Here is a 14,248-nt window from a genome sequence, read left to right as displayed (position 1 = left end):
GGCCTCATCAGGCTGGCTCGTGAGGAGGCAGAGAGATCAAGGCGAGGTACCTCACGAGGTGCCCATGACGCAAGCCAGGACGACCAAGGGCGTCGGGCGGGCGTCAGCCGCGCAGTGCCCTCCTTTCCTCTTTGGTGCAAAGGGAGCAAGCGCAGACGAGAGCATCAAGCAAAGGCACCCGTTTCGGTGCAACGAGACCAAGACCAGTCCAATGGCAGGGAGGAAGTCATTGTGGAGCCCAAGCCAGCGTCACCACCAGAGTCTTTGGCAGGCGGGGACCAACTTTAGTCAGGATAAGTGTACCAGATGTTCCCCTTCAAAATGGCCAATTGTTGGCGCCCTTCCCGCTCAATATTTGGGAAGAGGCCCAGGGCCTTTGCCTATAAATAGGACTAGCCACCCGTAGGGTAGGGGGTCGAAAATCGGAGAGAGAATCGAGAAGAGAGAGAGAGAGAGAGAGAGAGAGAAGGGTGATTGAACTCCTCTCAGCAGTTCATCCCCCCAACCAAGAACAGACCCTCGCGAGGCTGTTCTTCCTTGTATTGCTCATCATCATCAGCCCAAGAGGCAATCCACCACACCACACACTGGAGTAGGGTATTACACCACAACGGTGGCCCGAACCAGTATAAACCCTGTGTCTCTTGTGCTGTTCTTTCCATAGCTTAGATCTTAGCGAGGCGGAGGGGTGCGGGTAGGTAGAAGGTGAAATCCCCGCGCGCACCCCAGTGTTCGAACCTCAAGGGTCTGCCAGAACCCAAAATCCGACATTTGGCGCGCCAGGTAGGGGTGCACCGGAGTTTTCCCTTCCGCCACCGCCACGACCTGCCTCGCGATGAGTAGCGCATCACCCGCTCCGGCCGCCGACGCCAGCACGGGGCCAGGGGGCTCCGAGCCCTGGCCCCAGCCCTGCGACGGGTACGGTGGCCGGACAAGTTCAAGCCAACGACGCCACCGTGCTACGGCGGCGCGACTGATCTGCTGGCCTTCTTGCTGGTGTGCGAGGAGGCCATCCTCGAAGCTGGAGGTGACAATAGGGTCATGGCCAACTGGCTCCCCATGGCCCTCACCGGCGCTCCGCGCGCATGGCTGCTCCACCTGCCGGCACCCTCCGTGGCCTCTTGGGAAGAGCTCTGCAGCCTCTTCCCCGCCCACCACGCTACACCAACACCCCCTATTTGTCGCGGCCCTCCTAGGCGGCTCGCAGGCGCCGCCTACAAGTCACCACGTCAAGACGTTCAACCACCGGGACAGCGCCGCTTCCACGCGGCAGGGGGCTCTCCCGGACCAGGCGGCGCCCAAGGCCGGCCTGACCTTCAGCTCGGAGGACCACCCCTCCAACTCGACCTGCTCGGGTGTGCTCCCCATGCTGTGCACCCCCACCATCTGCCAGGTGGCCGTCATCGATGGCGGTGCGGGCCTCAGCGTGCTCTCGGTTGAGGCCTTCAACCTCCTCTGCATACCCCTGGAACGGCTGTAACCCAGCCGGCCTTTCTCAGGCATTGGGGGCGGATCATCCAGCTCCTTCGGACAGATCCGGCTCCCAGTAACCTTCGGCACCTACAACAACTTCCACACGGAGCTGGTCGACTTCGACATCGCCCCCCATCGGCCTCCCCTACAACGCCATCCTTGGCTACCCAGCGCTGGCCCAGTTCATGGCCGCGACGCACCCAGTGTACAACCTCATGAAGATGCCCGGGAGCAGCGGTGTCCTCACCGTGCACGGGGACACCAGAGACGCGCTGCGGGTGCTCAAGCTCGCCTTCAAGACGGCAGCGTCGGCACAGCCCGCCGACTCGGAGACCCCCGAGGCCAAGGGGGCTGCACCCGCCAAGAAGAAACAGTTGTTCACCCAAGACAAGGTAGAAACCAAGAAGATACCCGTCGATGAGGACGGGTCCACCAACGCCACTTTCACCATAGGTGCCAACCTCGAACCCGAGCAGGAGGAGGCCCTGGTCGGGTTCCTGTGCGCGAACAATAAGGTATTCGCTTGGGAGCCTGACCAGTTGGCAGGGATCCCTAGGAGCGTAATCGAGCATCACCTCAACGTGTGCCCCAACGTGCGCCCTGTGAAGCAGAAGGCAAGGCGGCAGTCCACAGAAAAGCAGGCCTTCATCATCCAAGAGACCCGCAAACTAGAAGCCGTTGGGGTCATTCACGAGGTCCGATACCCGTATTGGTTGGCCAACCCTGTAGTTGTGCCAAAGAAGGGAGGGAAGGAGCGCATGTGTGTCGACTTCACCAACCTCAACAAGGCATGCCCGCAAGATCCCTTCCCGCTCCCCCGCATCGACCAGATCGTCGATTCCATCGCGGAATGCGACTTGCTATGCTTCTTGGATGCCTTCTCTGGGTATCACCAGATCAAGATGGCGGTAGAAGAGGTCGAAAAGACAGCCTTCCTAACCCCGTGTGGGGTGTACTACTACACATGCATGCCATTCGGGCTGCGTAACGCAGGGGCGAACTTTCAGCGGCTGATGCACATCACCTTGGGCCCACAGCTCGGGAAGAATGTTGAGGCTTACGTCGATGACATTGTGGTGAAGTCTCGGGAGGCCAGGACCCTGATACAAGACCTGGAGGAAACCTTCGCGAGCCTCAACGCAGTGAACCTGCGGCTCAACCTAGAGAAGTGTGTGCTCGGAGTCCCCTCGGGCAAGCTCTTGGGTTTCCTCATGTCCCACCGAGGCATCAAGGCTAACCCAGAAAAGGTCAAGGCGGTCGAGGACATGAGCCCGCCAAAGACCCTCAGAGAAATGCAGAAGCTCACTGGGCGCGTGACCGCGCTAGGGTGCTTCATCTCCAAGTTGGGGGAGCGAGCGCTGCCCTTCTTCCAGCTAATGAATAAAAAGGGGCCCTTTGAGTGGACTGAAGAGGCCGACAAGGCGTTCCAGGATCTCAAGAGATACCTGACCAGCCCTCCGGTCATGGTGGCTCCGCAACCTCAAGAGCCCCTGGTGCTTTACCTCACCGCCACTCCCTACTCCGCCAGCGCAGCCCTGGTGGCGGTTAGAGAGGAGCATCGAATCAAAACCACAGCAGCAGCCCGGGACAAGGCAAAACAGGAACAAGGCCCACAGAAACCGCCACCGCGGCTGAGGAGGATCAGCCGCCACAGAGGAGAGCACCGGAGGCGGAAGAGGCCCCTCTCCCAGATGGCCAGCCTCAGGAGGCCTCATCGCCTCAGGAGGCGCCATGGTCTCCGAAGGGCGCCACCAACACTAACACACCCAACCTCATTGAGCACCCAGTGTACTTCGTCAGCACGGTGTTGCGGGACATGAGGGCACGGTACCCCATGCCTCAGAAGCTCCTCCTCGCGCTACCGGTGGCCTCGCGCAAGCTGCGGCACTATTTTCAGGGTCACCCCATCAAGGTCGTCTCGTCATACCCCCTGGAGAGAGTGCTCAGGAGCCCTAACTCAGCTGGAAGGGTCACTGAGTGGAACATAGAACTGCAAGCGTTTCAGCTCGAATTCAGCACGACCAGAGTCATCAAGGGAGCAGCATTGGCGGATTTTGTGGCAGAATGGACGGAGGCACCAGGCCTCAAGGCCAACGAGGATTGGTCCCTCTCCCCGGGAAGCGAGGCGCCAGAAGGCTGGGTCATGTACTTCGATGGGGCGTTCTCCAAGCATGGCGCTGGGGCTGGGGCGGTGCTTATATCGCCCACTCAGGACAAGCTCTACTACGCTGTACAGCTCTATTTCCAGCAGGTGAAAAGGTCTCCAACAACATAGCGGAGTATGAAGGTTTAATAGCGGGCTTGAAGGTTGTAGCTGCCCTGGGGGTGAAACGCCTCACCATCAAGGGCGATTCTGTCGGCGTTCTGGGAACGGGGGTCCCCAAACTTGCCTGCCTACGGCCTGCGGCGTGGCTTAAAGGGGGCCCAGCACGACCCGTCTTCATCAACACAGACCCAAGACCCTCCCGAGGGCCAAGCCTCGCGGGGCGGACGACACGGAGCTTCCTCAGGCACGGCCTCATCAGGCTGGCTCGCGAGGAGGCGGAGAGATCAAGGCGGGGTACCTCACGAGGTGCCCGTGACACAAGCCATGACGACCAAGGGCGCCAGGCGGGCGCCAGCCCGCGCAGTGTCCTCCTTTCCTCTTTGGTGCAAAGGGAGCAAGTGCAGGTGAGAGCATCAAGCAAAGGCACCCGTTTCGGTGCAACGAGACCAAGACCAGTCCAACGGCAGGGAGGAAGTCATTGTGGAGCCCAAGCCAGCGTCACCACCAGAGTCTTTGGCAGGCGAGGACCAACTTTAGTCAGGATAAGTGTACCAGATGTTCCCCTTCAAAATGGCCAATTGTTGGCGCCCTTCCCGCTCAATATTTGGGGAAGAGGCCCAGGGCCTTTGCCTATAAATAGGACTAGCCACCCACAGGGTAGAAGGATCCAGAATCGGACAACCCAGAAACTAGCCAGGATCGCAATCGAGAAGAGAGAGAGAGAGAAGGGTGACTGAACTCCCCCTAGCAGTTCATCCCCCCAACCAAGAACAGACCCTCACGAGGCTGTTCTTCCTTGTATTGCTCATCATCATCAGCCCAAGAGGCAATCCACCACACCACACACTGGAGTAGGGTATTACACCACAACGGTGGCCCGAAACACTATAGACCCTGTGTCTCTTGTGCTGTTCTTTCAATAGCTTAGATCTTAGCGAGGTGAAGGGGTGCAGGTAGGTAGAAGGCGAAATCTCCGCGCGCACCCCAGTGTTTGAACCTCAAGGGTCTGCCGGAACCCGAAATCCAACATTTGGCGCGCCAGGTAGGGGTGCGCCGGAATTCGTCTTCCACCACCCCGTTCTCCTCCGACCATCGCGTCCATGTCTGACGCTCGTTGGGCCTGCACCGAGCGCCGGGCCGCTCTCGCTTCCCGCGTTGCCCAGACGGCTCCTGTCGGCGGGCGTCCTCGCCGTTCCCCGTCACCTACCGTCAATGCCGCTACCGGCCCGGCGGGGGATGAGCGGCAAGCGTCGTCTCAGCATCCGTCCGTGCGGCAAGACGGCCGCACCGCTACTCCCTCGCTCACCCCAGCTGGTTCTTCGTCCGGCGGGCTCCGCGCGCCCTTGGAGGCTCGAGCTGCGCTCATCGCGGCAAACGAGCTCCTGCGCTACTGTCCTTTCGACGACGTCTATGAAGAATGGCGCGACCGCGTCGCCGAGCTTGTCCGCGCCGCAGGGGGCTCTCCTGCGCTGTCCGTTCCGCTGCACCGCACCCCGCCCCGCGCGGGCAATGAAGCTCCGGCGGCACCCCGGCCGCCTCCTCCTCAAGAAGGCGCCATGGCTCCAAGGCGCGTGGCCCCTGGGCGTAACCCGCTCCGTCAGGTGCCAGCGCGGCAAGAGCAGAGCTGCCAAGAAGTCCCTCGCCCGCAAGAAGCTGCCCGGGCGCTCCCTGCTCAGCAACGGACCGCTCGCCCGCACGTCATGACCCGCGCTGCTCCCAGCTACAGCGCATGGGGACATGCAAGACCAATCTCTCCGTCACCCAAGGCCTCCCGTGGCCACAGCAGGCTGCCGCACCTTCACCACCGAGCTGCGCAGCGTCGCGTGGCCCGGCAAGTTCAAGCCAGAACTGCCTCCTCGTTACGACGGCACGGCCGACCCTGCAGAGCTCCTCCAGCTCTATGAGCTGGGCATCGAAGCTACCAACAAAGACGAGAAGGTCATGGCGAACTGGTTTCCCATGGTGCTCAAGGATGGGGCCCGCACCTGGCTCCTAAACCTGGCTCCAGGCACGATCTCCTCTTGGGACAAGATGCGCACCCGCTTCATCGCCAACTTCCAAGGTACTCGCGATCGGCTACCCGTCGTGAGCGACATGCGCCGCATCAAACAACAACCAGGAGAGACCCTGCAGAAGTACATCCAGCGCTTCAACAACGCACGCCTCAAGATTCCCAAGGTGACCGAGGAGGCCATCTTCTCAGCCTTCTCCGACGGCGTGCGCGATGTCAAGATGAAGGAGGAGCTGGCGATGCATGAAGACCTGTGCAGTTCCTTGGAGTTGTTCAACTTGGCAACCAAGTGCACCAGGGCTGAGGAAGGGCATCTCTCCCTCCTCGAGCTGCCTATCGCAGACCCAGAAGAGAAGAAGCCCAAGGCCAAGGATGTGAAGCGCAAGGGGGCTGCCGTGCTCGCGGCAGAACCAGACACCAAGCGGGGTAGAGATCAGCCCAAACCTCCCAAGGGCAGTCGATACTGTGTGTACCATGACCTCCACACCCACAACACCAACGAGTGTCAAGAGCTCCGACCCGTGCGAGAAGGAAGGGTCAGCCGTCGCCCCGACCGCGGTGACCGGGGCTACGGTCGAGGAGGAGTAAGGAATGCAGGACACTGAGAAGACTGCTACCCGCGCCAGGGGTGGCGCGATCAACCTCGCGAGGATCGCTGGCAAGACCCGCCTCGCGAGGGAGACTAGAGGGATCAGCCTCGCGAGGATCGCCCGCAAGGCAACGCAGGCCTCCCTCCGCTGCCACCGCAGCCAAGGAGAAACGAGGACCGCCATCAGGACGAGGGGGCTGGGGGCTTCCAGGAGCCGCGCGCGATCGCCTGCATCCTGGGCGGGGCTCAAGCCCCAGCCTCTCAACGCATCTTCAAGCAGTTCGCCCGCGAAATGAATGCAGTCCTCCCCAAGCTGGAAGCCACGCGCCCTCTCAGGTGGTCGGCGTGCACCATCACGTTCAGCTCAGCAGATCAGCTCAAGTGTGAGGCCACAGCCGGAGTCCTCCCGATGCTTTGTTCCCCAATCATCAGCAACATGGTGGTCACCAGGACCCTCATCAATGGTGGGGCAGGGCTCAACGTCCTGTCCATGGAAACATTCAACAATCTCCAAGTGCCCTACACCCAGCTTCAGTCAACCAAGCCTTTCTCCGGAGTCACCGACGGCTCCACGGTCCCGATTGGGCAGGTCCGCCTCCCTGTCACCTTCGGGGCACGCGACAACTACCGCACCGAGCTCATCGACTTCGACGTCGCTCACATTCACCTGCCGTACAACGCCATCCTTGGGTACCCAGCGCTGGCCAAGTTCATGGCCGTAACTCACCACGGCTACAACGTCCTCAAGATGCCAGGAAGTGGCGGAGTCATCACGGTGCCCTATGAAGAGAAGGACGCAGTGTGTTCCCTGGAACGAGCCTTTCAGGCCGCATCGCTGGAAGACCCGGATCGCGGAAGCAGGAGGCTTCCCGAGACCGCCCCCAAGAAGAAGAAGACATCGTCCGGCCCGGCCCCTCAGGAGGCAGGCCCCTCAGGGCCCGCGCCTGCCCAGGGGGAACCTCCTTCCATCGCATAGGAAAGCGCGCCCGGCGCCCTCCCCTGGAGGGCCTCTGACCTGGCTAAGGTCACGAGGGAGGCGCTTGGGCACCACATGGAGGCATGTTTCGAAGCACGTTTCCCTCAAGAAGGAGTAAGGCAAGGAGGGCCAGACCCTCAGGAGTTCGTCAGCAAGGCCATTCAGGAGCTACAGGAGTCAAGAGTCATGAGAGGCGGCCGCCGCCTACTAGCTGTGGCTCCCCATCCAGGCGAGGATGGTGGGCTGCGTGTCTGCATCGACATACCAGGGCTCAATCGAGTCACCTCTCAGGAGCGCCTCTGGCCCTTGCGAGTGGGGCGCTGCAAAGGTCCACCCCACAGCTACGTTCGCATGCCTTACGGCTTGCCGAACGCGGCTGCCACGTACCAGCGCCTCATGAAGGGCATCATGGAGGCTCAAGAGGCCAGGCGTTCCGCAGCCCTGGCGGAGATGGGGATGGTCCGCGAGGAGCCACCAGCGCCTCCGGAGCCTCCCGAGGCCCCTGGGCCTGGGGGCTCATGAGGATCGGCTTCCGCAGCCCACCGAGTCAGCTACACCAACACTCCTTCATCCTCAACATTATCAGGTGACATCTTTCAAGTTTCATTTCCAGCTGGGAGCGCCCCCCAGGGCTGCATTATTCCCAGGCCGCGTGGGTCTGCCCCTGCGGCATGTATCCCTTTTATTTCATGTTGTTAGCTTACCTTGTTGGGGGCGCCCCATAGGCTGCATCATCCCCAAGTCGCTCGGGCCAGACCCAGCGGCATGTATCCCTTTTGCGTTTATTTCCGGCTATGCGTTCGACCCACCATGCTTGATTATTTGATGCATGTCCATGGCACCTCTTCTTCTCCATGCCGACCACTTGCACGTTAAAGGGGGGTACCTGAGCATCGCGACTCAGGGCTCTTACTGGCTCTCCAGCCCTCACCCTCTGGCCTTGTCCACGGCATCGCGACCTGGCATACCAGCGACGGCTGAGACCAGCTCGAGGGCCGGGACCCGAGGACGTAGAGTGCCGGCATCTAACCAAGTTTGCAGGGACACATCACAAGATAAGGCCCAGTGCCAGGCGCAACCCGCCTAGAGGTAGGGCCCCGTGAGTCCCGCGCTGGCTCACGGGTGCCCAGATACACCTCGCCAGGCCCTACCGTGCCAGCCACGTGTCAGGGCAGGGCTGTACACGCCCCGGGGGCTCCTCCCGGAGGGGAGCCCCCTCCCACGTACCAGTGGAAGCACCATGCTCCACGCTGGCTGACGACATTGCCGAGGAGCGGCTATGACCGTACACATATGGAAGTGCTATGCTCCGCGCTGGTGATAAACAACTGAGGGCGGCCCCCGGGCCGCATCAACCTCAGGGAGGCCAGAGCTCAGTGTCTAGCCTCATCGTAACGCCTCCCCTCGGGAGTGTCGCGCGAGGGGGCTGGGCACGAGGGCTGCGCCTGGGTCACGCCCAGACGCACGCCACCCAGCCAGGCCCCCCCCCCCCGGGCCTGGTTCGTCCTGCGTCTCTCCCCGAGCGGAGCCAAGGTACGAAGGCCGTTTGAGCGTCAAGGGGGACTCCTGAGCATCGCGACTCAGGAGCCTAACTGGTCACGTAGCCCCTCACTCCTTAGTTCCGAAAGGCTAACGGCGGTTGAGGTATGCGCGCAGCCGGGCCCTGCAGACGTAGAACGGTAGATCCACCCACATCATACCTCCCTACTTGATGTTCGTGTGCCAAGGGGGACTCCTGAGCATCGCGACTCAGGAGCCTAACTTGTCATGTAGCCCCTCACTCCTTGGTCCCGTCCTGGTTTCCAGTTGGGGCTAACGGCGGCTGAGGTATGCGCGGGGCCGGGCTCTGCCGGCGTAGAACATAAGCAAGTAGGAAGGAAAAGCGTAAATTTCAAGGAATTCAAAAGCAAATATTACAGTCCACACTGTTATCTCAATGCCAAACGCAAGTTTAAACGCCTCCTCGAGGCATGATACGTGTGTAGGAATTAAAGGCAGGACAGGAGCCACAACGGAGTCACTTGTCGGCGGTGGAGCAGCGCGGAGTGGGTTCGCCTCAAGGAGCAGCGGGGTCGGCAGCGCCTTGCTTCGGCTTGGTGTTGAAGGCCCGGAACTTCCCCAGCAGAGCCTTCGCGCGACCCTTCACGGCCTCGGCAGCGGCAGCGGCACGCTCGCCGCTTACTGGCTCCAGTAGGCTGTCAAGGTCGACGCCGGGATCGCGAAGGTAGATGTGGGTGAGGACCCGCGTCAGCGCTGCAGAAGACAGGACACGCGCCTCGGCCTCGGCCGTGGGGCCAAGGCCAAGGGCGACATCTTCAAGAGCGTGAACCAGGAAGGGAAGCAGCTTGGCGGGGCCGTCCTCGGCGCCAGCCAGCGGGCTCTCCAGGCCACTGTCATAAAGCAACCTCAGCGAGGAGCGAGCCTTCGCCTCCATCTCCGCGAAGGCCACGCGGTCCTCGGCAAGAACCTGGGCCTTGTCGTCCAGCTCGAACTTCCTCGCCCCCAGCTCCTGCTCCAGCGCGCCTAGGCGGTCGCGGCGCTTCCTGAGCTTGGCCTCCCGGCCCTCGACGGCCGCCTCGCGAGCCTTCACGCCTTCTTCCTGCTCTTGGCGAAGGCGGACCTCTTTCGCAAGCTGGTCCCGCAGGCCTTGTAGCTCGTCCTCCAGCGCCTTGCGGCGACCACGGACGTTGACCACCTCCCACAGGGCTGCGTCACGAGCAGCCTTCGCCTCAAGGACGGCCTGCCTCTCCTCATCGCAAGCCGTTGAGGCCTGGACCAGCGCCGCCCGAATCGAAGCGTCGGAGCGAATCCATCCTGAAGCCAGCTCCAAGCGCCCGGCCACCAAGCAAGGGTCGGCGCCAAGAAGATCCTGCCGCAGCCGGTCCAGCTCAACAGCAGCACGATCCAGAATGGCAGGAGGAGTCGGGGAGACAGCAGTCGGTGGAGTAGGAGGAGAAGGCGGCAGCGCGACCACAGCATCCTGAGGCGAAGCCTGCTGCGCCCCAACGGCTGTAGTGGTGGCGGCAGGCAAAGGCACCTCGGGAGTCACTTGGGCCATGGGGGCTGAGCTCGCCCTAGCCGGCTCAGCCAGGCCTCGCGAGGACGACCGGGCAGGAGAAGCCCGCGCATCGCAGTCACCTTCCTTCGCGGGCAGAGGCGCTGCCACGGATGGAACCTCAGGAGCTCCCTTCGGCTTCTTTGTTGCGGGTGCCAGCCTATCCAAGAGATGCGGACGTCAAGCCTCAGAAGCAGAACAAGAAATAAAGACAAGAATCAAGCGTTTACGGGTCGTCGCCAGTAAGCTCAAGCGGCCTCCGGCCAAATTTGAAGCCTGAAAGCCGGCTGGAAGGGTCAACCTCGGGAAGCTTGGAAGCGGAAGGCGCGTCTGCGGTCCGCCTCGAGGCCGGGGCAGACCCGCGGGAGATCAGCTCGGTCCTGTCCTTCTTCGGGATCGGGGGCAAGCTCCCGCCTTCCTGCTCGTCATCATCCACGTCGTCATCGCTCGGAGAGAGGCGGAGAACGTGGGACCTGCGCCGGGGGAGGGAAGCCCTCGACTCTCTGTCAGTCGCCTCAGAGTCAGGCCCTTTTTCCCGCTTCCCTCCTTCCTCCTCTTCGCTGGAGTCGTCGGAGGACACGTCCACCGATTCCCCGGGAGTCTCCATGGGCACGGGCCTGTCCCCGTTGAAGACGGGCATGGACTCCACTACCTGCTCCCAGTCGTCGCGGAGGAACAAGGGCGTAGGAGCACCCTCCAACCTCGCCACATCGCCCTCGACCAGAGATTAGAGGACCGCAGCCAGATCTTCGTCAGCCAAGGCCGCGGGGCTCGGATGGGGCCTCCACATCGGAAGTGAGTACTGCCGAAGCGGAGCCAGCTGGTGCTCCAGGAATTCCCTCAGCAGCAACGCGCCGATCAGCTTCGCCGCTGCCATGTTGGCCGGCCTCAGATCTGCGTCCATCTTCTCCAACACCAGCTTCGCGCGGGGGTCCGCGAGCTCCGCTCGACCCCAATCGCTGGAGCTCGTGGGTTGCTCCGTGGGCAAGAGCAGCCGAGGGTGGATGCGCCCAGCATCTGCCAAGACCCACTTGCTCCTGAAGCCCTCAATCCTTTTCCCGGGGTTTGAAATGTCAATGGCGCCACCGTACGCGATGAAGCTCGCGCACGCGGAAGCAGGACCGCGAGAGGTTCGGAGGTAGAAGTAGTGGCGCAGCAAGGCCACCGAGGGCTGCACCCCTACGTGAGCCTCGCAGTAATAGGCGAAGATTGCCAGGAGAAGGACGGAGTTGGGGTGGAGATGCAGAGCCTGTAGCTTATAATGGCGGAGGACATAGAAGAAGAACTCGGAGAAGGGAGGCACCAGGCCAGCAGCAATGGCTCTTACAAAGAACGGATAGAAGGTGCTCCCTTGGCCCTCAGGGGTGGCGGAGCCGGCCTTGAACACCTTCGCCCCGTCGATGCCCTGCGCCGCCGCCATCCGGCGCAACCGGGCGAGGCTCGCCTCCGATACATTCGGCGAGTCCAGGGCAGACGAGTACCAAGCTCCGGCCGTGGACTGACGAGTCGCCATGGCTTCCGAAGTCATGCGGTCGGAGTAGATCTGGAAATTTTCGAGGAAGGAAGGAGAGGCGCAAGAAAGGGGATCTGAGCAGCAACTGAAGAAAGCAAAAAGCAAAGCCTAGGCAGATATCGCTCCTTTATCAACTCGCGCGGTTGTGGAGACGCCCACGTCCAGTGAACCGCCACACGGCGCCCAAGGCCGCAGGCTGTTAGGGCCCACGGCGCTTCGCTCTTGCCCTTTCGCCTCCCTACACGGCCAAGTCCGGGCGCGCCTTGGGCCCGGGGGCTACTGTCGGCGTTCTGGGAACGGGGGTCCCCAGACTTGCCTACCTGCGGCCTACGGCGTGGCTCAAAGGGGGCACAGCATGGCCCGTCTTCATCAACACAGACCCAAGACCCTCGCGAGGGGCCCAGCCTCGCGGGGCGGACGACACAGAGCTTCCTCAGGCACGGCCTCATCAGGCTGGCTCGCGAGGAGGCGGAGAGATCAAGGCGGGGTACCTCACGAGGTGCCCGTGATGCAAGCCATGACGACCAAGGGCGCCAGGCGGGCGCCAGCCCGCGCAGTGTCCTCCTTTCCTCTTTGGTGCAAAGGGAGCAAGCGCAGGCGAGAGCATCAAGCAAAGGCACCCGTTTCGGTGCAACGAGACCAAGACCAGTCCAACGGCAGGGAGGAAGTCATTGTGGAGCCCAAGCCAGCGTCACCACTAGAGTCTTTGGCATGCGAGGACCAACTTTAGTCAAGATAAGTGTACCAGATGTTCCCCTTCAAAATGGCCAATTGTTGGTGCCCTTCCCACTCAATATTTGGGGAAGAGGCCCAGGGCCTTTGCCTATAAATAGGACTAGCCACCCACAGGGTAGAAGGATCGAGAATCGGCCAACCCAGAAACTAGCCAGGATCGCAATCGAGAAGAGAGAGAGAGAAGGGTGACTGAACTCCCCCTAGCAGTTCATCCCCCCAACCAACAACAGACCCTCGTGAGGCTGTTCTTCCTTCTATTGCTCATCATCATCAGCCCAAGAGGCAATCCACCACACCACAAACTGGAGTAGGGTATTACACCACAACGGTGGCCCGAACCAGTATAAACCCTGTGTCTCTTGTGCTGTTCTTTCCATAGCTTAGATCTTAGCGAGGCGGAGGGGTGCAGGTAGGTAGAAGGCGAAATCTCCGCGCGCACCCCAGTGTTCGAACCTCAAGGGTCTGCCGGAACCCGAAATTCGACAGATTCGCAGCTCCTTGTCAATTTCTCCAACAAGGTGTACGAGCCGAAAGATGAGCACATGGAAGCCTACCTTGCGAAGGTCCGCAGGATGGAGAAGCAGTTCTGGGGGTTGGAGTTGCAGCATGTGCCCCGTGGCACCAATCAGGAGGCCGACGACATCGCCAAATGGGCGTCCAGGCGGTTACCTCAGGAGCCTGGCGTTTACGAGGAGCGGCTCTTCAAGCCCTCAGCCCTGCCGTCATTGTCCAACACAGCTCAGCCTCGGGAGGAGCTCCCCCAGCCACCTGCCTCAGGAGCCCCAGTCTGTGGCCCGGCCTCAGGAGCACGCCTGCTCCTGACGATGGAACCTCAGGAGGGGTGCTGGATCACGAAGCTCCGGAGTTACTTAACACAAGGGACCCTGCCGGAGAAGGAGGAGGAAGCGGAGCGTGTGGCACGGCAGGCCACGGCATACTGCATCAAGGATGGCGAGCTCTACCGGAAGCGACCAAACGGTGTATCCCTGTGCTGCATCCCCAGGGAGCAAGGAAAGGAACTGCTAGAAGATATACACGACAGAGACTGTGGACATCATTCATCATCACGGACCCTCGTCGGCAAGGCGTTCGGCAGTGGGTTTTATTGGCCCACCACACTCAATGACGTCGTCGAACTAGTGAAAGCTTGTGAGGCCTGCCAGTTCCACGCCAAGCAGATCCATCAGCCGGCAGGAGGCCTACAGACTATACCCCTTTCGTGGCCATTCGCAGTCTGGGGGCTGGACATCCTGGGCCCATTTCCTCGGGCGCCAGGGGGCTACCGCTACCTCTATGTCGCCGTGGACAAGTTCACCAAGTGGGCTGAAGTAGAGGCCGTCCGCACCATCCCCGCGGGTTCCGCGGTCAAGTTCATTAGGGGCATCGTGAGCCGGTTCGGGGTGCCGAACCGCATCATCACAGACAACGGTTCGCAGTTCACCAGTAACCTCTTCAAAACATACTGTGCTAACCTTGGAATGCAGATATGCTACGCTTCGGTGGCGCACCCCCGAAGCAACGGCCAGGCCGAGTGAGCCAATGCAGAGGTCCTGAGGGGCCTCAAGACCAGGACGTTCAAGAAGAAGCTGGAGGCCTGCGGCAGAGGTTGGTATGACGAGCTTCAGTCCAT

This window comes from Triticum aestivum, chromosome 6A (genome assembly GCF_018294505.1).
Source record: "Triticum aestivum cultivar Chinese Spring chromosome 6A, IWGSC CS RefSeq v2.1, whole genome shotgun sequence".
NCBI lineage: Eukaryota > Viridiplantae > Streptophyta > Magnoliopsida > Poales > Poaceae > Triticum > Triticum aestivum.
Note: the sequence above shows the minus strand (reverse complement) of the source record.